At 37.5% G+C, this 24364-nt stretch overlaps 1 protein-coding gene across 1 annotated transcript in view; it reads left to right on the top strand.

Annotated features, from left to right (window-relative positions):
- The window catches only part of alk (ALK receptor tyrosine kinase), a 797750-nt gene that overhangs the window by 294608 nt on the left and 478778 nt on the right, over positions 1-24364 (top strand). The gene's annotated exons all lie outside the window — the stretch shown is intronic.

Below are 24364 nucleotides of genomic sequence, written 5' to 3'. Positions count from 1 at the left end.
GCTAGCTATTGCGACTAAACTACCAGCAATTGTTTTAAGCTTGTTATGAAGAAAATAGCTATAAAACATTGAAACTACAAATAAAAATATAGTAATCATAATTTTTAACAAAGGAAAATCTTACATTTGTGGGTTTCTTTGGTTGTTTGTGACGCCACCATCTTGCCAGTGATTTCTCATAGCTCTCTGTTTTGAGTGTGCCTCTGAAAAATCTCAGTTTGAAGGGTAATGTAGTTCTAAAACTCCCCCCATCCCCTCGAGATGTGCACACACAAAACAAAGGGGTAGGATTAGGTGGTAGGGCCAATGAGGTGAAATGGGATTGGGTCTGAAGCTCATCGGTTGCTGCACAGTTTATGTTGGTCGTCCAATAGTCTTACATCAGTAGTCCACAGGAATCTGTTGGCTGGATGTATTTGGTTGGTGGACTACTCTCAGTTCATCAGTGAGATTGAGATGTTTAAAAACTCCAGCAGCACTGCTGCTCTATCTAAACCACTCATACCACACATAGTGCTGAGTATGGCCCACCACCCAAATAATGGCTGATCTGTGGTGGTCTCTCCTGTTGGATCCTGACCATTGCAGAACAGGAAAAACAGATGGTTGAATGTTTTAGATAATCAGAAATCACATTTATGGATTATTGCGACCAAGATTAACCTCTACCAACTCAAGGAGAAAGTAAATATCTTCTCAAAACTTACCAGCTCAGGACTTGGGCTTGTTTCTGGAACAGGTTGATCATTATTGATTGCGTAACCCTTGATGGAAGCATCTGGCTGAATTCAGATCAGTATATAAACATGTCTGCAAGACAGATATATGGATCCAGTCTAATTGGAAGGAACTTTATGCGTGTGGTTCATGGTTAACCATAATTTTAGCAGCCTCTTCCAGTGCTAACCTTATTAAAATTGCTGGCATCAGTGGTGTGTTTTGCTTGCAGTTGATATTTCACACTTGATGTGCTTTGGTCATAAATATATTTACTAGTAAAGCAACTTTAGTCTGTGATGTATGAATGTGAAATTAGTTTTGGAGGCTTATTTAGAAGAACTACAGTTCATGTAGCAATTCATATAGGCTACACATACAAAAAATATACATACAAAAAATACATAGTTGTATAGCACTATGTAAATTGATCATGAAGTGGTACCTCAGGGACAACTTGGGAACACCAACCCCTATATAAGTTGTAAGGTGTTATCTTGTGAGTGAGGCTGAACACTGGTCAGAGTGCTCATGGCCAGGCAACGTGTATCATCAGACCAAGTTTGAACATGGTCTGATGGTAGGTGCCAAACATAAAATACCACAATGGGTCAGAATTGTTGACTAAGGTTGGGTGATTTAGGGTGCTGTTAGGTTAGGGCCATTCTAGTGTTCGGTTATTAATTGAAAATTAAAATAAACCAATATTCAGAACTTCAGAACAACCAATGCGATCTTGTGCAAACAAGTAATATAACTACTTTTTTCATATTTGTTTATTTTAATTACTTATTCTACTACTTTTCTTTCTTTCCTGTCCATACACTATGTGTGTTCATGTACTGCCCCCTTAAAAACATACTACCACATATGTGGTCATGTGTCTCTGAGCCATCCAATCTGCGACATGAAAGAAACATGGGTGAGAGTTCAAAGGCTAAGCCAACCATCATCATTTCCTTTGTGATGCTGACTGGTTGGCACAGGCATCTGTTGGCACAGCTATGCATCCAAAAGGAAAAAAAAAAACATTACAAATTATTTTTGGAAATTTATTTAAATAACTGTTTATTAATTGTAATCAACCTACAGTTCGTTCATTGCTAGTGTGTTACCTTGACACTGATTTGAGGTCATATCTGACCTCAGGTAGTAAAATTATGACGAGCAGCAGAGGCGTATAAGTGAGCTTGAAGAGACAGACGCTCTCAGATCAGACAGATAAGAGGATAGATCTATGAGATAAGTCAAGGATCAATGTTGGAAGTATATCACAGACTGTCAGGAGAAAGGGCATTGGATTTTAGAAGTCTTTATGCTTGTGAAGATATTTATACAGGAACTATTGCCCCGTTCACACTTGGCATTATCGTTTGATCTGATGGGGAGTTTTTATTAGCTTTTATTAGGGGTTCGAGCACGTAGTGCTAGAAACCCTATTGTAATTGTTCTGATTATTATTATTAGGGGTTCGAGCACGTAGTGCTAGAAACCCTATTGTAATTGTTCTGATTATTATTAGGGTTCAAGCACCGAAGGTGCGTAGAACCCTATTGTTTTTGCTAAGATTTTTCTTATTATTATTATTATTATTATTATTATTATTATTCTTTTTCTCCTGTAAAAACAGTTGTGCAGCCTAAACCGTAAGTCATAGAGAAATGAAACTTGGTAGGTAGATGTAGGATCAGTGCATCTCGGTGGACAACAAAAATGGCACCGATTGGTCAAGTGGTGGCGCTATAAACAAGGAAATTCATTTTTCACAATTTTCTCAATAACTCAAAAACCATAAGACCTACATTCAAAATTCTTTTTTTGCTGGATTCCTTGGGTCAATACCAACAACTTTCCAATTTGGACCATGCACTTCCGTCTATATAGATTTTGTGCTAATTTGCATAATATGCAAAACCTACTTTTGCAAACTAGTCCTAGGATTTTTGACCAATCCTGGCATGTTTGGTATCAAAACACTCGTGAGAGCATGCGCTTCAATATTCATTAAGAAAAAGTTGAAATATGTAAACAATATGGCCGCCATATGCAAATTAGTCCTTCCGGATATATGCCCCATTCACTTCAAGAGGTAAATTTGGAGCACTGTTTCTCAGCAACCGTGCAACCTAGCAAGTTGAAACTTTGCATGCAGAATCTAACATACAGCCTCTAAAGGATGTTCAAAGGGCAACTTAATCAATCAACATGGCTGAACACCATCAGCCAATCAGCATTCAGCAGACATTTTGGCAGGCTGAACGTTGCCCAATCTGGATGATATTTGGCAGTTATGTTCAGGTGGAGACACTGTAGTGACCTGCAAAGTGCTGAAACAATCCGCCCACTGGGGGGCGCTGTTCCAAAAAAACGAGTATATGTCAATCATGCTGTACTATTTTGACATCTAATTGTTTTTGCCATATTTAGTACAGTGGCTCTGACAAATTTCTCAATACAACTATGTTTAAAAAGTGCTTTGTTCATTCATAATTGCTAATTGTTTGAAAATAGCTATATTGAAACTACTCTCTGGATATTTGGCCTATCACCTCCATTTCAGTCTTGCTGCACACTGTAGAGTCTCTAGGTAAATGTTCATTAAAAACATTTGTGAAAATTTCACATACAATACTCTCCAGGCATCAAGCAATCTGTGCGTCCTTGGAATTTCTAACCTAAATTGCTGTAACTCTGCAGTATTTGCTGTAATCTCACAATGTTAAAGACCTCTGTACAATATCACTCTGATGAAGCACCATTTAATACAGAACTAGATTAAGAATAACTTGACATTACATGTCATATCAGAACATTCACTCCTTTGTGCCTCTTCTCAACATTAATAACAGGTGAAAGACTTTTGATCATTTTAAATGTGACAGAATGTCTCCAATTGTGTTAGACCTTCTTACACATCACCATCCTATGCTCTAGTAGGCACCATTGTGCTAGTTGGTGCTTGATGAAGCGCCATTTAATTCAGAACTAGATTTATAATAACTTCGTAATTACATGTCATATCAGAACATTCACTCCTTTGTGTTAATTTAAACTTGTTTGGTCAAACATTTCAGCTTGTTCTGCAAAGGTTCAAAGGTCAATCTGAATACCACTTTGTGAACATTCTGGTTGAAGCCACCTGATCAATACCAATAACATGTAGACACCTTTTGACTAGTTCTAACTCACTTAATGAATATCCTACAAAGTTCACTAGATTTACATGTGAATTTAAGCACTGATCAGGTTGAAAGGCCTCTGCTCAACATTAATAACAGGTGAAAAACTTGATAATTTCTAAATGTGACAGGGCATCTCCAATCATATTAGACCTTCTTACACATCACCATTCAATGCTCCAGTAGGCACCATTGTGCAAGTTGGTGCTTGAACCCGATGATTGCCGCTTGCGGCTATATTTAGGGGTTCGAGCACGTAGTGCTAGAAACCCTATTGTAATTGTTCTGATTATTATTATTATTATTATTATTATTATTATTATTATTATAGTTCTTATTCTTTTTCTGCCATAGAAGTGATTGGGCAGAAGAAACCGTAAGGCCTACAGGGCTGAGACTTGGTCATATGGTAGTACTTCTCACCGCTACTCAGATTCAAAAGATGAGCCCGATCGGACTCAAGGGGGCGCTATGGCTAAGGTCAACGCGTTTGGCCTCGTAACTCCTACGCCCTGATAGCTAGAGCAAAAATTCTTGCATTATATGATTTCTTGGTTAATGGCAAATCAAAAAGGTCAATAGAACCACTAAGCTCCGCCCACTTAGATTTTTTGCTATTTGGCATAATATGCAAAACCTACTTTTGAGAACTTGTCCTAGGGTCATTGACCAATCCTGTCATATTTGGTGTCAAACAACTCAGCAGAGTCCCAAACTTAATAATTATCGAAAAAATTTTGAAATTTGTAAACAATATGGCCGCCATATGCAAATTAATCTTACCGTGGCACACCCAAATTTACTCTAACAGCTGTAACTTTTGAAAGCTTAAACCTACACTAATGCCACTTTACAACTTTGATGCCAACATGATTCTGAGGTAGCCTGTCAATCTGTGTAGACATACGCCTCCAGGGGGCGGAGCCAAAGCTAAAAATCTGTTTCTCAGGAACCGTACAAGCTACGAAGCTCTCCTTTGGCATGTATCATCTATGGCCTATGTTCTAATGTTTCACAGAAGGAAATTTTGATATGCAAATTTTTGCAATCGCTATTAGCCAATCAGTTTCCAGCAAGCTTTTGACAGGCTAAACAATCACCAATCAGGACGATACTTATACCCTACATGTATATGAAGGCCTTCTATCATCCATTAAAATATGGCGTTGATTGGCCTCAAGGGGGCGCTATAGCAGAAAATCAGTTATATCTAAAGGTACAAGTGGCCTAGTCTTGTTATTCTTTTTTAATTGTATACTTTGCTGTAGCCTTTACAACTTTGTAATTACATGTATTTACCAAAAATGCAAAGATTTTCATCAGTGGCCAAAAGAGTAAAAATTGCTCTTTTCGAACTTGTCTTTAAGTCCTTAATCAATCAAAACAAATTTGGTCTTTATGCAATCTTGAGACCCTGTAGGTAAATAATTATCAAAAAAATCTTGACATTTTAACTATTTGAGGCCCCTAAACCTTGATCAAACATGTACGTGAAGGCCTTTTCAGAGTTATTTGGCCAAAACTCTGTCAAAGTTTAAAACATGCCAAAACTGTTGAAGCTACTAATTAACAATGACATTTGAAGCACATGTGCCAAGTATGAGCCAAATAAGTCTTCAGTAGGCTCTACAGTGAAAAAATAACTATTTTCAATTTATTCTATTTATCGCTATTTTCCAACCTAAATGGACAGAAGACAGGAACCTTTCACCCTATCAACACACAAATTTATACACATATATAGACTGATAATCTGATCTTGATTGCAAATTTTCAGCCAAATCGGACATGTTTTCCCTCTACAACGGCTGGAAAACTACAGCAATTTTGTAGGCCTCAAGCCTGTATTATCGCTTTTTTCAAATCTAAATGGACAGAAGTCAGGAACCTTTGACCCTATCGACACAGAAATTTACATACATATATAGACTGATATTGTGATCTTGATTGCAAATTTTGAGCCAAACCAGATATTTTTTGCCTCTAATATGGCCAAAGAGCAACAGCCATTTTGTAGGCCATAAGCCTGTATTATCGCTTTTTTCAAACCTAAATGGACAGAAGTCAGGAACCTTTGACCCTATCAACACACAAATTTACACACATATATATGCAGACCACTTGATCATGAGTACCAATTTGGAGCCCAATCGGACCTTTCTTCTCTTTTTAATAAATAGAAACACACTGATAGGGAATGTTCTGTATTACTTATAGAGTGATAGATTTCCAGCAGGTTATATGTGGTCTCTTGCTGCGCTCTGGTGGTCATTTGGTGAAACAGCTACAGGTGAATTATTCTAAATTAAAGCTCTGCTGAACTTTTTCAATCTTGCTTGTCTTGCTTAATTGAACATATTTATCCTTCTTGGTCATGCTGCTCAGCCACCTGGGTCATTCTTATTTATGCTCCACCCACTTATTTTTTTTTAATTTGCATAATATGCAAAACCTACTTTTGAGATCTTGTCTTTGCCTCCTTGACCAATCATGACATGTTTGGTGTCAAACAGTTCAGCAGAGCTTACTCCTCAATAATTATTAAAAAAATCTTTACATTTATAAACAATATGGCCGCCATATGCAAATTAGTTTTACCATGGTGCAGTAAAATGTCTTCTAACACTTATAACTTTTGAATGCTTAACCTGACACTAATACCACTTCAGTCCTTTGATCATTACATGATTCTCAGATACCCTGTCAGTTTAAGTAGACATACACCCCCCCAGGGGGCGGGGCCAATGCTCGATAGCTGTTTCTCTAGAACCATACAAGCTATCAAGGTCATCCTAGCCAATTATCATCTATGGCCCATGCACTAATGGTACACCAAATGAAAATTTGATATGGACACTTTTGTGGTCACTATTAGCCAATCACATTCCAGCAAACTTTTAACAGGCGGAATGTTAATCAGGTCAAAACTTATATACTATATACGGGTTATTTATATGCCCTTTTTATGCCTTGTGTTTTTTCAATTTAAGAACTGAATTTGTTTCACCAAATGCCCACTAGAGTGCAGTAAGACACCACATAAAACCTGATGAACACTACAGCTCAATTTACCAATGCTTTTCAACTAGTTTACTCACACCACTCATCTAGCATTGTCATTATGGTCTTTATGGTCACGCTGGTTACCGAGCTTGGTTATCCAGTTTGGTGATGACGGTCAACCAGCAACAGGTTTTAAACCTAATTGGCCTCCAGGGGCCTCTTTGCCTGTGACGCTCGAACCCCGTAAATCGCCGCTTGCGGCTATATTTATTATTATTATTCTTATTCTTTTTCTGCCATAGAAGTGATTGGGCAGAAGAAACCGTAAGGCCTACAGGGCTGAGACTTGGTCATATGGTAGTACTTCTCACCGCTACTCAGATTCAAAAGATGAGCCAAATCGGCCTCAAGGGGGCGCTATGGCGAAGGTCAACGCGTTTGGCCTCGTAACTCCTACGCCCTGATAGCTAGAGCAAAAATTCTTGCATTATATGATTCCTTGGTTAATGGCAAATCAAAAAGGTCAATAGAACCACTAAGCTCCGCCCACTTAGATTTTTTGCTATTTAGCATAATATGCAAAACCTACTTTTGAGAACTTGTCCTAGGGTCATTGACCAATCCTGTCATATTTGGTGTCAAACAACTCAGCAGAGTCCCAACCTCAATAATTATCAAAAAAATTGAGAAATTTTTAAACAATATGGCCGCCATATACAAATTAATCTTACCGTGGCACACCCAAATTTACTCTAACAGCTGTAACTTTTGAATGCTTAAACCTACACTAATGCCACTTTACTACTTTGATGCCAACATGATTCTGAGGTAGCCCGTCAATCTGTGTAGACATACGCCCCCAGGGGGCGGAGCCAAAGCTAAAAATCTGTTTCTCAGGAACCGTACAAGCTATGAAGCTCTCCTTTGGCAAGTATCATCTATGGCCTATGTCCTAATGTTTTACAGAAGGAAAATTTGATATGCAAATTTTTGCGATCGTTATTAGCCAATCAGATTCCAGCAAGCTTTTGACAGGCTAAACAATGACCAATCAGGACGATACTTATACCCTACATGTATCTCAGGGCCTTCTATCATCCATTAAAATATGGCGTTGATTGGCCTCAAGGGGGCGCTATAGCAGAAAATCAGTTATATCTAAAGGTACAAGTGGCCTAGGCTTGTTATTCTTTTTTAGTTGTATACTTTGCTGTAGCCTTTACAACTTTGTAATTACATATGTTTACCAAAAATGCAAAGATTTTCATCAGTGGCCAAAAGAGTAAAAATTGCTCTTTTCGAACTCGTCTTTAAGTCCTTAATCAATCAAAACAAATTTGGTCTTGATGCAATCTTGAGACCCTGTAGGTAAATAATTATCAAAAAAATCTTGACATTTTAACTATTTGAGGCCCATAAACCTTGATCAAACATGTACGTGAAAGCCTTTTCAGAGTTATTTGGCCAAAACTCTGTCAAAGTTTAAAACATGCCAAAACTGTTGAAGCTACTAATTAACAATGACATTTGAAGTACATGTGCCAAGTATGAGCCAAATAAGTCTTCAGTAGGCTCTACAGTGAAAAAATAACTATTTTCAATTTATTCTATTTATCGCTATTTTCCAACCTAAATGGACAGAAGACAGGAACCTTTTACCCTATCAACACACAAATTTGTACACATATATAGACTGATAATCAGATCTTGATTGCAAATTTTCAGCCAAATCGGACATGTTTTGCCTCTACAACGGCTGGAAAACTACAGCGATTTTGTAGGCCTCAAGCCTGTATTATCGCTTTTTTCAAATCTAAATGGACAGAAGTCAGGAACCTTTGACCCTATTGACACAGAAATTGACATACATATATAGACTGATATTGTGATCCTGATTGCAAATTGTGAGCCAAATCAGATATTTTTTGCCTCTAATATGGCCAAAGAGCAACAGCCATTTTGTAGGCCATAAGCCTGTATTATCGCTTTTTTCAAGCCTAAATGGACAGAAGTCAGGAACCTTTGACCCTATCAACACACAAATTTACACACATATATATACAGACAACTTGATCATGAGTACCAATTTTGAGCCCAATCGGACTTTTCCTCTCTTTGTAATAAATAGAAACACACTGATAGGGAATGTTCTGTCTTACTTATAGAGTGATAGATTTCCAGCAGGTTATATGTGGTCTCTTGCTGCGCTCTGGTGGTCATTTGGTGAAACAGCTACAGGTGAATTATTCTAAATTAAAGCTCTGCTGAACTTATTCAATCTTGCTTGTCTTGCTTAATTGAACATATTTATCCTTCTTGTTCATGCTGGTCAGCCGCCTGGGTCATTCTTGTTTATGCTCCACCCACTTAATGTTTTTTTTAAATTTGCATAATATGCAAAACCTACTTTTGAGATCTTGTCCTTGGCTCCTTGACCAATCATGACATGTTTGGTGTCAAACAGTTCAGCAGAGCTTACTCCTCAATAATTATTAAAAAAATCTTTACATTTATAAACAATATGGCCGCCATATGCAAATGAGTTCTACCATGGTGCAGTAAAATGTCTTTAACACATAACTTTTGAATGCTTAACCTGACACTAATACCACTTCAGTCCTTTGATCATTACATGATTCTCAGATACCCTGTCAGTTTAAGTAGACATACACCCCTACGGGGCGGGGCCAATGCTCGATAGCTAATTCTCTAGAACCATACAAGCTATCAAGGTCATCCTAGCCAATTATCATCTATGGCCCATGCACTAATGGTACACCAAATGAAAATTTGATATGGACACTTTTGTGGTCACTATTAGCCAATCACATTCCAGCAAGCTTTTAACAGGCGGAATGTTAATCAGGTCAAAACTTATATACTATATACGGGTTATTTATATTCCCTTTTTATGCCTTGTGTTTTTTCAATTTAAGAACTGAATTTGTTTCACCAAATGCCCACTAGAGTGCAGTAAGACACCACATAAAACCTGATGAACACTACAGCTCAATTTATCAATGCTTTTCAACTAGTTTACTCACACCACTCATCTAGCATTGCCATTATGGTCTTTATGGTCACGCTGGTCACCCAGCTTGGTTATGCTGGCCATCCAGCTTGGTCATGCTGGCCATTCACATTGGTCATTATGGTCCTGCTGGTCATTCAGCTTTGTCCTCATAGTAATGGTGGTCTTCCAGCTTGTTCATACTGGCCAACCACCTTTGCCATGCTGGTCATCCAGTTTGGTCATTATGGTCTTCCAGCTTGGTCAATATGGTCAACAAGTTTGTCATCCAGATTAGTCATGCTGGTGATCTAGCTTGGTCTTCACGGTCATGCTGGTCATCCTCATCCAGTTTGGCGATGCCAGTCAACCGGCAACATGTTTTAAGCCTAACTGGCCTCCAGGGGCCACTTTGCCTGTAACGCTCGAACCCCGTAAATCGCCGCTTGCGGCTATATTTATAGTTCTTATTCTTTTTCTGCCATAGAAGTGATTGGGCAGAAGAAACCGTAAGGCCTACAGGGCTGAGACTTGGTCATATGGTAGTACTTCTCACCGCTACTCAGATTCAAAAGATGAGCCCGATCGGCCTCAAGGGGGCGCTATGGCGAAGGTCAACGCGTTTGGCCTCGTAACTCCCACGCCCTGATAGCTAAAGCAAAAATTCTTGCATTATATGATTCCTTGGTTAATGGCAAATCAAAAAGGTCAATAGAACCACTAAGCTCCGCCCACTTAGATTTTTTGCTATTTAGCATAATATGCAAAACCTACTTTTGAGAACTTGTCCTAGGGTCATTGACCAATCCTGTCATATTTGGTGTCAAACAACTCAGCAGAGTCCCAACCTCAATAATTATCGAAAAAATTGTGAAATTTGTAAACAATATGGCCACCATATGCAAATTAATCTTACCGTGGCACACCCAAATTTACTCTAACAGCTGTAACTTTTGAATGCTTAAACCTACACTAATGCCACTTTAAAAAAAACTTTTATGCCAACATGATTCTGAGGTAGCCCGTCAATCTGTGTAGACATACGCCCCCAGGGGGCGGAGCCAAAGCTAAAAATCTGTTTCTCAGGAACCGTACAAGCTATGAAGCTCTCCTTTGACATGTATCATCTATGGCCTATGTCCTAATGTTTTACAGAAGGAAAATTTGATATGCAATTTTTTGCGATCGTTATTAGCCAATCAGTTTCCAGCAAGCTTTTGACATGCTAAACAATGACCAATCAGGACGATACTTATACCCTACATGTATCTCAGGGCCTTCTATCATCCATTAAAATATGGCGTTGATTGGCCTCAAGGGGGCGCTATAGCAGAAAATCAGTTATATCTAAAGGTACAAGTGGCCTAGGCTTGTTATTCTCTTTTAATTGTATACTTTGCTGTAGCCTTTACAACTTTGTAATTACAAGTATTTACCAAAAATGCAAAGATTTTCATCAGTGGCCAAAAGAGTAAAAATTGCTCTTTTTGAACTTGTCTTTAAGTCCTTAATCAATCAAAACAAATTTGGTCTTGATGCAATCTTGAGACACTGAAGGTAAATAATTATCAAAAAAATCTTGACATTTTAACTATTTGAGGCCCATAAACCTTGATCAAACATGTACGTGAAAGCCTTTTCAGAGTTATTTGGCCAAAACTCTGTCAAAGTTTAAAACATGCCAAAACTGTTGAAGCTACTAATTAACAATGACATTTGAAGCACATGTGCCAAGTATTAGCCAAATAAGTCTTCAGTAGGCTCTACAGTGCAAAAATAACTATTTTCAATTTATTCTATTTATCGCTATTTTCCAACCTAAATGGACAGAAGACAGGAACCTTTCACCCTATCAACACACAAATTTATACACGTATATAGACTGATAATCTGATCTTGATTGCAAATTTTCAGCCAAATCGGACATGTTTTGCCTCTACAACGGCTGGAAAACTACAGCGATTTTGTAGGCCTCAAGCCTGTATTATCGCTTTTTTCAAATCTAAATGGACAGAAGTCAGGAACCTTTGACCCTATCGACACAGAAATTGACATACATATATAGACTGATATTGTGATCTTGATTGCAAATTTTGAGCCAAATCAGATATTTTTTGCCTCTAATATGGCCAAAGAGCAACAGCCATTTTGTAGGCCATAAGCCTGTATTATCACTTTTTTCAAACCTAAAAGGTCAGAAGTCAGGAACCTTTGACCCTATCAACACACAAATTTACATACATGTATATACAGACCACTTGATCATGAATACCAATTTGGAGCCCAATCGGACTTTTCTTCTCTTTTTAATAAATAGAAACACACTGATAGGGAATGTTCTGTCTTTCTGATAGAGTGATAAATTTCCAGCAGGTTATATATGGTCTCTTGCTGCGCTCTGGTGGTCATTTGGTGAAACAGCTACAGGTGAATTATTCTAAATTAAAGCTCTGCTGAACTTATTCAATCTTGCTTGTCTTGCTTAATTGAACATATTTATCCTTCTTGTTCATGATGGTCAGCCGCCTGGGTCATTCTTGTTTATGCTCCACCCACTTAATTTTTTTTTTAATTTGCATAATATGCAAAAAATACTTTTGAGATCTTGTCCTTGGATCCTTGACCAATCATGACATGTTTGGTGTCAAACAGTTCAGCAGAGCTTACTCCTCAATAATTATTAAAAAAATCTTTACATTTATAAACAATATGGCCGCCATATGCAAATGAGTTCTACCATGGTGCAGTAAAATGTCTTTAACACTTATAACTTTTGAATGCTTAACCTGACACTAATACCACTTCAGTCCTTTGATCATTACATGATTCTCAGATACCCTGTCAGTATAAGTAGACATACACCCCCCCAGGGGGCGGGGCCAATGCTCGATAGCTGTTTCTCTAGAACCATACAAGCTATCAAGGTCATCCTAGCCAATTATCATCTATGGCCCATGCACTAATGGTACACCAAATGAAAATTTGATATGGACACTTTTGTGGTCACTATTAGCCAATCACATTCCAGCAAGCTTTTAACAGGCGGAATGTTAATCAGGTCAAAACTTATATACTATATACGGGTTATTTATATGCCCTTTTTATGCCTTGTGTTTTTTCAATTTAAGAACTGAATTTGTTTCACCAAATGCGCACTAGAGTGCAGTAAGACACCACATAAAACCTGATGAACACTACAGCTCAATTTATCAATGCTTTTCAACTAGTTTACTCACACCACTCATCTAGCATTGCCATTATGGTCTTTATGGTCACGCTGGTCACCCAGCTTGGTTATCCAGTTTGGTGATGACGGTCAACCAGCAACAGGTTTTAAGCCTAACTGGCCTCCAGGGGCCTCTTTGCCTGTGACGCTCGAACCCCGTAAATCGCCGCTTGCGGCTATATTTCAATTTAATTTTGTCGTTCCACTTTAAATTCTGCAGCCTCTGCTGTCTGTTGCGTTGTGTTGTGATGTTATTTGGTACAACTACATAGTTGAGGTCCATTTGCCTCCTTCTGGGCTGACATGCTAATTTCAGCATTATTAATTGAGGTATTGTTTTTGTGTTGATGGAGATATTTTCAAAAACATTGCTAGTGTGAATCAAGATATTTGTATAGAAGGATCTTCGGTTTGAATCCTGGATATTATCGCAGGGTGTCAGCAGCCAGAGTCAGAGAGAGCACAATTGGCCATGCTCTAACATTAGCACATCACTTCTAATATAATGTTGATCAGCATAGGCATCTGTTAGCTGAGTGTGTTGTTTTGTGGGATTACTAGTGATACTCCTACATTGTGTTTTTTTTTTGTTATTTGGTACAATGTTATATTTGAGGTATGATTGTATTCTACTGGGGCTGGCATGTTAATTTCAGCATTTTTGATTGGCATTGTGTTTCTGTGTGGATGGGGATGTTTTTGAAAGTGTTGCTGGTGTGGGTGAAGATATTTGTGTAGAAAGATCTCTGGTTTGAATCCTGAGTAATATTGCATGGTATCAGCAGCCAGAGTCCGAGAGAGCACAATTGGCCCTTCTTTCATAGATGCACAGGCATCTGTTAGCTAATGTATCAGAGCTGGGTTGCTGTGCTTTTCGTCCAAGTGTGTTGTGATCAGAGGTGGAAAGTAACAAATTACATTTACTCACATTACTGTAATTGAGTAGATTTTATGAGTAATTTGTAATTTTTAAAGTAGATTTTAAAATAGGTAACTAAAAAAAAAAGGTAAATAAAAAGGGTGGCTATTTTGAAGAAACTAAAATATAATTTCTTTGTTAAGTACAAAACTCCACATGTGTTCATTCATGGTTTTAATGCCTTCAGTGTGAATCTACAATGTCACGAAAAAAAAGAAAACGCATTGAAAAAGAGAAGGTGTGTCCAAATTTTGGCCTGTACTGTATGTGGATTTGTTTATGTGTGTGTGACCCTCCCACCCCCTGTTCACAGATCACAGGGGTGGGGGAGTTTGGGGATGTCATTCAGCACTGGCAGTGAGAGAGCATGTCCTTCAGTAGCTGCTGCTCATGTCAGAGGTCAGGCGGTCGGCAAATTTTCAGTGGCAGTGTGGTACCGGCCTGTCACCCAGCCGTTTGTGAAAAGTTGGAGAGTGATTGACGTACAGAGACTGGGGCCGGAGTAGTCCAGAATGGCCCCTGGAGGCCATGTAATTGGTGTCACCGCTGAGCTGGCGCTCCTTCTGATTTATGCCGGGGCTGGTCGACCCCACCGGTCACTGTGGTCATAGCTGTTGCCTTCTGTCATTACTCAGAGTGACATGGTCCAGCTATGGCACAGATATGAAACAGCTGGCCCCCCACAGTGCTTAGGAATACACACACACACACAAAGACACACACACACCGAATGCACTTGTTTCGTGCCATCGGATTATGGCAGCAAACAAAAAAGACAAAGTCGAAGATAAAACCGCTCTTACATATGAACTTATGCTGTGTGACAGCTACAACTGCTGACTGACAGAATCCATTGAGCGCAAAAAAAAACCCTTCTGTTTCTCGCAAACGCTGCCACTGATGCCACGGCTGCTGAGTTTGATAGTCACTGAGTCATCTGTCTCCCCAGAAAGAGTGTCAGAATGAAATAGACGGGAGCAAGATGGCGTTAACCAGGGTATAAATTTCACAATGGACAACGTCACCATTGCCACTCTGTTCTTCTAAGATATGGTAGGAACATTTTGTAAGGCTTAAGAATATTTTGAAATGTCTGTCTTGCTTTGATTGAAAGTATGGAAGCATTAAACGAAACACTTTCTAAGAATGTCATCTCTATAAGACTTTATAAACATACTTATTACAATGAGTACACATTATAATGCATTCATAAAGCATTATATAAACACGATTATACATATTCATAAAAATGTCTAATCCATCATAGCCATGTTTTTTTATGCATTATGAATTGTGATCAGAATGCATTAATACATTACATACTTGTAACACATTATAATGCATCCATAAAGCATTGTTCTATTACTTTTGTACTTCAATTACTTTTGTACTACAAGTCGTGTTGGACAAATGCATCTGCCAAATGTAATGTAATTATAAACATGATTATACCTATTTATAAAAATGTATAACGCTTCATAGCCATGTTTTTATGCATTATGATTTGTGATCATAATGCATCATTACATTGCATACTTATAACACATTAAAATGCATTCATAAAGCATTATATACACAATAACACATATTTATAAAAAATGTATAACTCATCATAGCCATGTGTATTATGCATTATGAATCATGATCAGTACCAAGAAACTCAGTTCTAGCTTGCAGACTGTAGAGTGCATTACGACTAAAAAAGCTTACAACTTATAAACACACCCTGTATAATAGTCTAAATAAATTTTAGGTAATATTAGTTTTAGTCATGTATGATGCATTATAACAGGTCTTTGTGCACTCCAAGTAAAGTGAGAGACTGTCATTGTGGGACTAGATTATTAATGATAGATATATACTATTTTAACATCACAATAGACATAGTCATAATGTATAAGACACATGGCTATAATGGGTTACGCATTTTATGCATTTTTATAAATATTTATAGCCATGTTTATAATGCCTTATGAATGCATTAATATATGATATGAATGTGTTTTATAGAGTCTAATAGAGATGACTAATAGAAAGTGTTACTGAATTAAATCCTTATTTGAGTCAAAATGTTTGAAGACATCATGCTTGTTGATTGGCATTATCATCAAGATTATTGATTTTTGGTAATATTTGGTCATGCTTGTCAACCAGTGGTGATGCTGGTCATTCTGGCCAATTATCTTGGTTGAATTTGTTAAGATTGATAATGTTGGTCATGCTGGATAATTAGCCTGGTCAAGCTCAGTCTTACTGGTTGATTAGCTTGGTTGACCTACTAAACCATCTCCAACACATCTCCAAAACATCTGGCAGATCTTGTGGGGTGTTTCTGATATGCAATGGACAGTGCTTACCAAAATATTTCCAGAAAAACACAAATGGTGAACCAAAGACAGGGTCATAGGTACTTGGAGCTTATTAATGTGATCTGAAGCTCCCACCTCAAAGCTTACAGGATCTCCTGCTAACATCTTGGTGCCCATGAATGCCCATACTGTTCCTTGGTACACCTGGTTAGATCTGTTGAAGTGACATAAGTGGACCTACTCAGTATTGAGCAGGCATCAATATTAATCATTGAACTAGGTGTACCACACTTTTAAGAGCTCAGAAATAAGGCCTAAGTTTGGCTTGCCAAGTGTCAAGAAGTTGGAAGTAAGGTGTGTTTAAGTAAATTTTACACTGGTGCGCCACTGACTGAAATAAACCTAGACAACTGTCATTAATCAGAGTCCATTCTACTAACCAGAGTTCTGACTTTTAACTCAACAGTAACCAGAATAAAGAATAAAATAACATTGCTGTTCCCTTAAAGGGTAACTCTGGTGTAAAATAGACTTTTGTTGTAGTAGAACATGATAAAAAAGTCCTTACCTTTGATAAATAGCACACCTCCATTCTCCCACAGTTTTCCGAGATCCAGAATATTAAACAAGTTCGTCCAAACAAACACTATTCAGACTGGGTGGCACGGGGCATAATTTTCCCTGATAAATCTAAATATAAGTCTATGTCATTATCAGTTCAGTGATGGCGGCGCTGAAGCTAGCATTATAGGATGTTAACAGGTGTTTTTAAATGTTTTATTTTTAATAAGTTATTAATGCCTCGTTTTAAATGTCAGAGCTCTCCGGATTCTAGCAAGGAGGTGTGGAGCTACTTTAAGCTGGATAACGGTGGAAAAAGAGATTTAACGGGGCAAATTATGCCCCGTGCCGCCCAGTCTGAAGGGTATTTGTTTGGACAAACTGTTAAAATTTCTGGATCTCGGAGCATTGTGGGAGAACGGAGGTGTGCTATTCATCAAAGGTCAGTACTTTTTATGATGTTTTACTGCACCAAAAGTCCATTTTACACCAGAGTTCTCCTTTAAATTATCTGCTGGTGTTCCTTCAGTGCAGGTCAGTATCCTCTGCTGTGATGCACAAAGTGATGGGCTGTTAAGATATAAACGTGCCAAAGTCAGAGCTCACCTGCCTCTTAAAGGAATAAATCCAGCTGTGTGATCCACATTAGACCCTTAATGTCCTGTCAAAAAAGATGATTAGATGCAAAACAAGTTCTTTCCTCACTTTTTAAAGTGTCCATCAGCTTCTGAAAACTGCAGATTCATATTCTTTCCTGAAATACAGAAGGATAACAGATGACCACTGTGGAAGAAGGTGGACAGATAGCATGCAGCCGACAGGCCTTCATGCACAATGATGTATTACGGATTCCTTCGCAGCATCTGTTGCACGCTGGCATTTATTTCGGCCTGTGACGGGGGGGGTGCTTGGCCGCATGCCGCCAGAGGGAGGGCGAAGTCCCCTGCACTCCAAATCGAGACGGATCTCTTCCACCACAGCCATGACACTAGAACTAATGCTCGCTCTTGTTTGGAGAGCCGCTCTGCCAGAGCCAGCCTCCGCCCATCTGGAGTACCAGCGGTGCGGGTGCCAGAAAACGGCGGGCTGGCATCTGCTTGGGCGAGGCGTGAGGGGAGGGGAAGGTAGACGGGTCATTTCCTTCTTCGGTCAGGTGTCAGCAGTTTTCAGACTCGGGTCAGATTTGTAGACACTTTCCCGATGTGCTGATATACCGTTTATTAGTGATGCAAATTCTGCTTATTTTTGGTTGAAAGACTTTTTAAATACAGAAATCTAATTATTTTTAATATTATAATCTACAGGCTATAAATGAATCTATTTTTCGGGTTAATCCCTAAAATTTAATTTGGCATGCTGTATGACAGTGTGGACATTGGCTCTGTGGGCAGAATGGAAAAAAAAAAATGGTTGACGTACAGTTGCAAACTTATAAATTGTTTTTTTTAAAGACACATTTTAATTATCTTAAAATATTTTATTTATCTTACCATTTCACCATGACTGAATAGGCAGCTTAAGCTTTACCTCAGCTAAATACAGACTGTGCAGCAAAATTAATAATAATAATTGTTGAACATGCAGCAAGTGTCTTCAGTCTCTTGAAAATAAAACAGTGTGAAGATTGTGATGTTAAAAATGTCAAAGGCTACATTCTCACATTTTGAAAGGGGCATCCCAAGTTATCCCAAGATGCACATTATTGATAATTGACTTGTCTTTGAATAAAAAAAAAATAAAAAATATATGTTTTATTGGCATAAAACAGAAGAAATCTCGGTACCAATAAATCTACCATAAATCTACCTTTATAAAGGGTTTGTAAATGGTTTAAAATTAGTTTATTAATGGTTAGTAATTAGGTTGTAAATGCCTTACAAATCATTAATAATCAGTTATGACACATGCTTAGAAAGGGCAACATTATAGACGGCTGTGGGTTCACTATTTATTAATTGTTAATTTATTTATTTATAAATGATTTTTAAGGCATTTACAACCTAATTAGTAACCATTTATAAACCCTTTATAAAGGTAGTCTTATTTTAAAGTGGTACCGAAATCTCAATATTGTACACATATTTGTGTGCTTATAATTTTGAGGTCACAGTGACATTTGGTTTTTAATCTTCCTCTAAATGTCCCTTTACTTTAGGTCCTGACTTAACAACACAATACTTACATGATAATAATACTTATATGATACTAATAAAACACTTATAATAATGCCAGAACCACTGATAATCTGTCAAATAAACATAAATGAACTGGTGAGTAAACTTTGCTAACATTTGTTTAACTTTTAATCTTTAATTATACTAATTTAAGATTTAAATTGCTGGGATCATATTAACCCAGAGAATAAAGGGTGTTGCGAAATTTGAGGATAGCATCAGGGTTAAAGCATTTTATACACTCTAATTTAAAGATAATAAAGAAAAAATACTGTGACCATGTTCCGCCACAAGTGTACTGCCAAAAACTCTGGCTGATGATCTAAGGCTAATGTGCGTTTGCTCCAAAGCAGTTTGAAAGCAGCTTTGTGTGCACAATAACTGCCTGTGTCAGCAGTGGGTGCACTAATTAGAAGGGCTTTATGCAAACATTAGGGCACTATTGCATACAATCTTATGTAAAGGTTTAAGCACCCTTGGATAAACTAATTCATTCAGTTGCCCATTGTTTTTCTATAGAAAACATCTCTGTATATGGTGTATATGGACTTTACAACACTGAGTTCATTAAAACTCCAAAGCTCTGCTTCTGGGAATCATCCAACATCTGTTGAGGTAAATCAGTGTATAATGAAGGTAAATCAGGTGATAGAATGGAACACATCCACTGGGGGTGCTGGCTGGGGGCATCCAGAAAAAAAAAATAAAATCTGGAACCAAGCCTTGTTCTTCAAACTAGTGACGAAAAATGAGCTATTTGTGTTTGTTTTGTACTGTTTTTATGTTTAGCTGCATCTGTTCTAATGTGATGTGGAGTTTTTGAAGTAAAAAGTAGTTTTGTTATCACTTGGGATTGGGATAATCCATTATAGATGTTTCTATAGAGTATAGATTCTCAACTAACATTCAACATTCCATCAATTGAATGTCTATTAAATACCTATTAAATGTCTATTAGATTGTCTATTAACTGAACTCTGAAGTGAAAGTAAATGCTTCTCTATAAAACCTAATCCTATCCCTAACTCTAGTCTCAACACTTTAGGGTTAGTTTTAGGGTTAGTATTAATATGTAGCTCAAGGTTGATTCATTTTACATTACATAATATTACATAACATAGAATTTAGCAGACACTTTTATCCAAAGTGACTTACAAATAGTGAGGAACAAAGTAATAGAGGACATAAGAATGGTCAGAAGGGCAATATTGGAACAGAGGAAAGCCCAATCCCATTTCATGCCTTGGCGACCAAAGCAGCAGGAAAATGTAAGTGTTTTCCTTGTTAAAAGTGACGATTAGCTCGATATCACCATTGTTTAATGTGTAGTTTTAATGTTTTATGGCCCAATTCTTCTTAACAAACATCAAAAAGTAACAAAAATCACTAGTAGTTTGCCTTAATAACTTTCTAGCTAGCTAACTTTCCTGTTCCACCTTAAATGGTGCAACAGACGTCAGGGGCTGCAGCATTTAAGATGGAACAGAAAAATAAAACAAAATAAAATAAAATAGAGGCTAATCAAAGCCAATTTTAGCTCCCCATCACAGAGGACAAAACTATGGAATGGACAAAAATAATAATTTCTGCCCAAGCCCCCTCCCTCCTTTTCTAAAAGATATTCAATAAAGCCCTAAAGTTAAGTTAGTTAATTAGCAGCAGTCGCTAGGTTACTGAACTTTAGCGCTCCTGATGATGTATCGGGTGCTTGAAGAGTTTCCCAATTCTTAGGGGCAGGATTTCACCCCTTCCCCTTGTAACTCTGGTCCAAGAGGAAGGGTTACACTCATAAAGAAGGGGTAGGGGTAAGTGGTAGGACCAAGGGGTTAAATGGGACGGGGCTGAAGAAAGAAGGAGGTAGAGCAGGGAATGAGGTTAGAAGTAGTTAGTTAGTTAGAGGTGTTAGGAGAATAGGTGCTCTTTGAAGAGCTCAGTCTTTACGAGCTTCTTGAAGGTAGCGAGGGACGTTCTGGATCTGATAGTAGTAGATATCATGTTCTACCATAAGGAAACTAGGTAGGAGAGAACAGTCTGGATTGCTTTGTGTGAATGGTTGGGAAATATTTGGAAGTTCTCTCATCACCTTGTAGGTAATCGTATTATAAGAGCTCTGAGTACTGGATCATCTGAAGTGGTTTTATAACCCTTTGAACCCTATGAACGGATTTTACATCCAAAACCACACCTTGTGTTCTCAGCTAAATTACTCAGCAATCTCTTCACTCATCAGCATAGTCCATATATGGTACCAATACCAGACACATCCCAGTGCAAGAAATCCATAAGGGAAAAACACCTAAAAATAAGACCTCCTTCAAAGTTCTTTGTTTTATTCTTTTATTATAGGTCAATTTATTTTTGCTTAAAACGCATAATCAGATGTATTTACATTCACTCTCGGGTGTCTTGAGTAAATCGCATGACGTCATCATTGCCACTGATTCCTTAAAGTGTTGAAAAAGAGACTTTCCCCACAACAAAAAAAATATAAGCAATTTGAAGTCTATGCATTAAAAAATAAGTTAAAAAAAAACAGGCACTTGATAAAAATTTGACCAAAACATGACCAGTTCCAGGAAAATATAACAATTCTGCTTCCTTTTACATTTCCAATAATTACATTTTTGAGCAGCCGTATGGCTTAAAAGTAAAAGAGATCAGGGCATGTGGCCGTCTGATATTATTACTATGTTATAAGACCTAAAAAAGGTCTTATAACAACAAAGAAAGAAAGAACAAAGAAAAAACACATCTAAGGGTTCTAAGGGTTAAAATGGCATTGCAGAAGTCAAAGTGTAAAATGATCACTACTTGTACCAGGATTTGGGTGGCCTGTTGTGTTATAAATGAGCAAATTTTTCTGAAGGTGTACAGTGCAATGCGTCAGGATCGAGCAACTGCAGTCAGATTTGTACAGATGCATCTCAGTCTAGACACTCTTCACTGTGTCTTTTGAGTCGCTCACAATGTGCCAATGACTGAAGTTTGAGGGTCCAAGAAGAGAGCCAAAGGTTAGATACTGACGTTGGCCTCAATATCACAGCTTATTATGTCCAGATACGCCAATCACACCAATCTAAATAACTGCGAATAACAGTGCTGACGGTTATCTTCAAATCCAATGTGCCAGTAGTCTAAAAGAACAAAGACAATAGGTCATAGAAAGCAGTAGTGAAAAACAAGGGGGGAAAAAAGCTCGGATTGCAATAACAATGGATTGAAATCCTTTAGAACAAAAGGCTGACAAAACAGACAGACGAGATTAAACATAAAAAAAAAACAATGTTATAAAACCATTGATATGGAAAGTATGAATTGTCTCATATTGAATATTAGCTGAGAGCACATAATTGTGATTGTTTACAAGGTGAACAGTGGCAGAAAAAGAGCAGACCATTACATAACCAACGCAACCATCAAAACTTTTATATTTACAGTCAAAAGTCATCCAGACTATAAAGGAACACGTAAGGAATCATGTAGAAACTAAAAAGTGTTAAACAAACCAATATAACTTCAGCAGTTTCTGGGGTTCGTAACTCTGATGAATTTATCCTGTGCAACAGAAGAAACTCTTGCTCTTCCTTTTCTGGGGCATTCCTGATGAGAGCCAGTTTCATCATACTGTTTTAATGGTCTTAAAGATTGCACTGAAGGATACTGTCAAAGTTCTTTTTTTCTTTACTTAGTTGAGTTGGTCTTACTATAATATGGATTAAAACATTATTTACAGCAAATCGAGCTATTCACTGTATACCAACTCTACCTCTTCACAACTTTACCTTTAACTGATGCTCTAAAAAAAACTCTGTAATTCGTTTCTCAAAACCACCTTGGAACTAGAAGCCAATCTAAAACAAAACCAGACAAATCGAACATATTTTGGATATTTAAATTGATACATTTGTCAAGAGCAGAGGTGGAAAAAGTACTAAAAATTGTAATTAAGTAAAATTACCTTTACTTTGCTTTAATTCTACTCAAGTAAAAGGAAAAGTACCCATCTAATATTCTACTCGAGTAAAAGTAAAAAAGTACTCAATTTAAAATGTACTTTGAGTAAAAATTACATAGTTACTTTTAATTATTTGATGTAAAAAAGTAAAAACAAATCATAAATTAAATTGTTTTTAATGAACTAATATTCCACATAATAATTTGCACCTTTCAGGCAGTATTTGTTTAGACCACCCCATAAAACATTTTCAAGAACAAGTGGCATAGGTTTTAATTATCCATTTTTTTCCCCAGCATTTTATTTTTTACTCAGTAATTGGGAGTTTTCCAATGTAGCAAAGTAGATTACTTGTGTCAAAATGTAGTTGAGTAAAAGTAAAATTACCTATTTGAAAAACTACTTTAGAAATTACAAATTACTCATAAAATCTATTTAATTACAGTAACTTGAGTAAATGTAATTCATTACTTTCCACCTCTGGTCATGAGTGTGATGTAAGGAACAATGTTCACAAGGACAAATTCACATTCTGCCAAAACATGAAAAAAAAAAAAAACAGTTGTTTTGAGGTGACTGTGAAATTTTTCACCCAGTATGTTAAATGATGTATTTTTTTTAGCTCTGTCAATTTCTTTGCTACTTTTTCACCCCTTTTTTTTAGTATTTTTGTCATTTTTTTGTTGAAGCTTAAAACGACAAGCCACTCTTCCTGCGGCGTGACACTTTAGTTTTAGTTAAAATAAAATACACTGTGCCGTCTCTCTGCCCAGGTCTGGTTATGCAGACTGTCAGCAAATATATTTGTGTAGTGCTGTTTTAAGCCTCTTTCCTAACCATAGCAGGTCATTATTTCTGTACTTGGGTGCTGTGCTCTTGCCATTTTGACATTTTGTTGCTAGTCCCTTTGTGCCCCATGTCAAACTATGATAAAATATGAGTCAGTAGCAGCTAAAGGGGAAGACACTGGCATCAGGCTCATATCTGCACTCTCCTTTTTTTTTGGCTGCTATACTTCTTTTGCAGCGTGTTTTTCTCTCTTTTCTTAACGTGCTTACGAATCCTTTCCGAAGACAAAGACCCAGGCGAGGCGTAAAGCGTCAAAAACTGGATTCGTCTGCCGACAGGGAGGTTTTACATCTCTTTAGGATCTTCTGAAGGAAGAGACAGCGGTTAAGGGGGAGTAGGGGTTGGGGAGGGGGGGTTTGTAGTGGATTAATATTTGCCTGTACAGCATCTGTCTGAGCATTGTGGTTTTATTTAGTCCGTCCATGTCACTCTGTATCTTCTCCAACTGTCAGCACTGTCTCA

This window comes from Astyanax mexicanus, chromosome 14 (genome assembly GCF_023375975.1).
Source record: "Astyanax mexicanus isolate ESR-SI-001 chromosome 14, AstMex3_surface, whole genome shotgun sequence".
Taxonomy (NCBI): domain Eukaryota; kingdom Metazoa; phylum Chordata; class Actinopteri; order Characiformes; family Acestrorhamphidae; genus Astyanax; species Astyanax mexicanus.
This window is presented reverse-complemented; position numbering and strand designations above follow the sequence as displayed.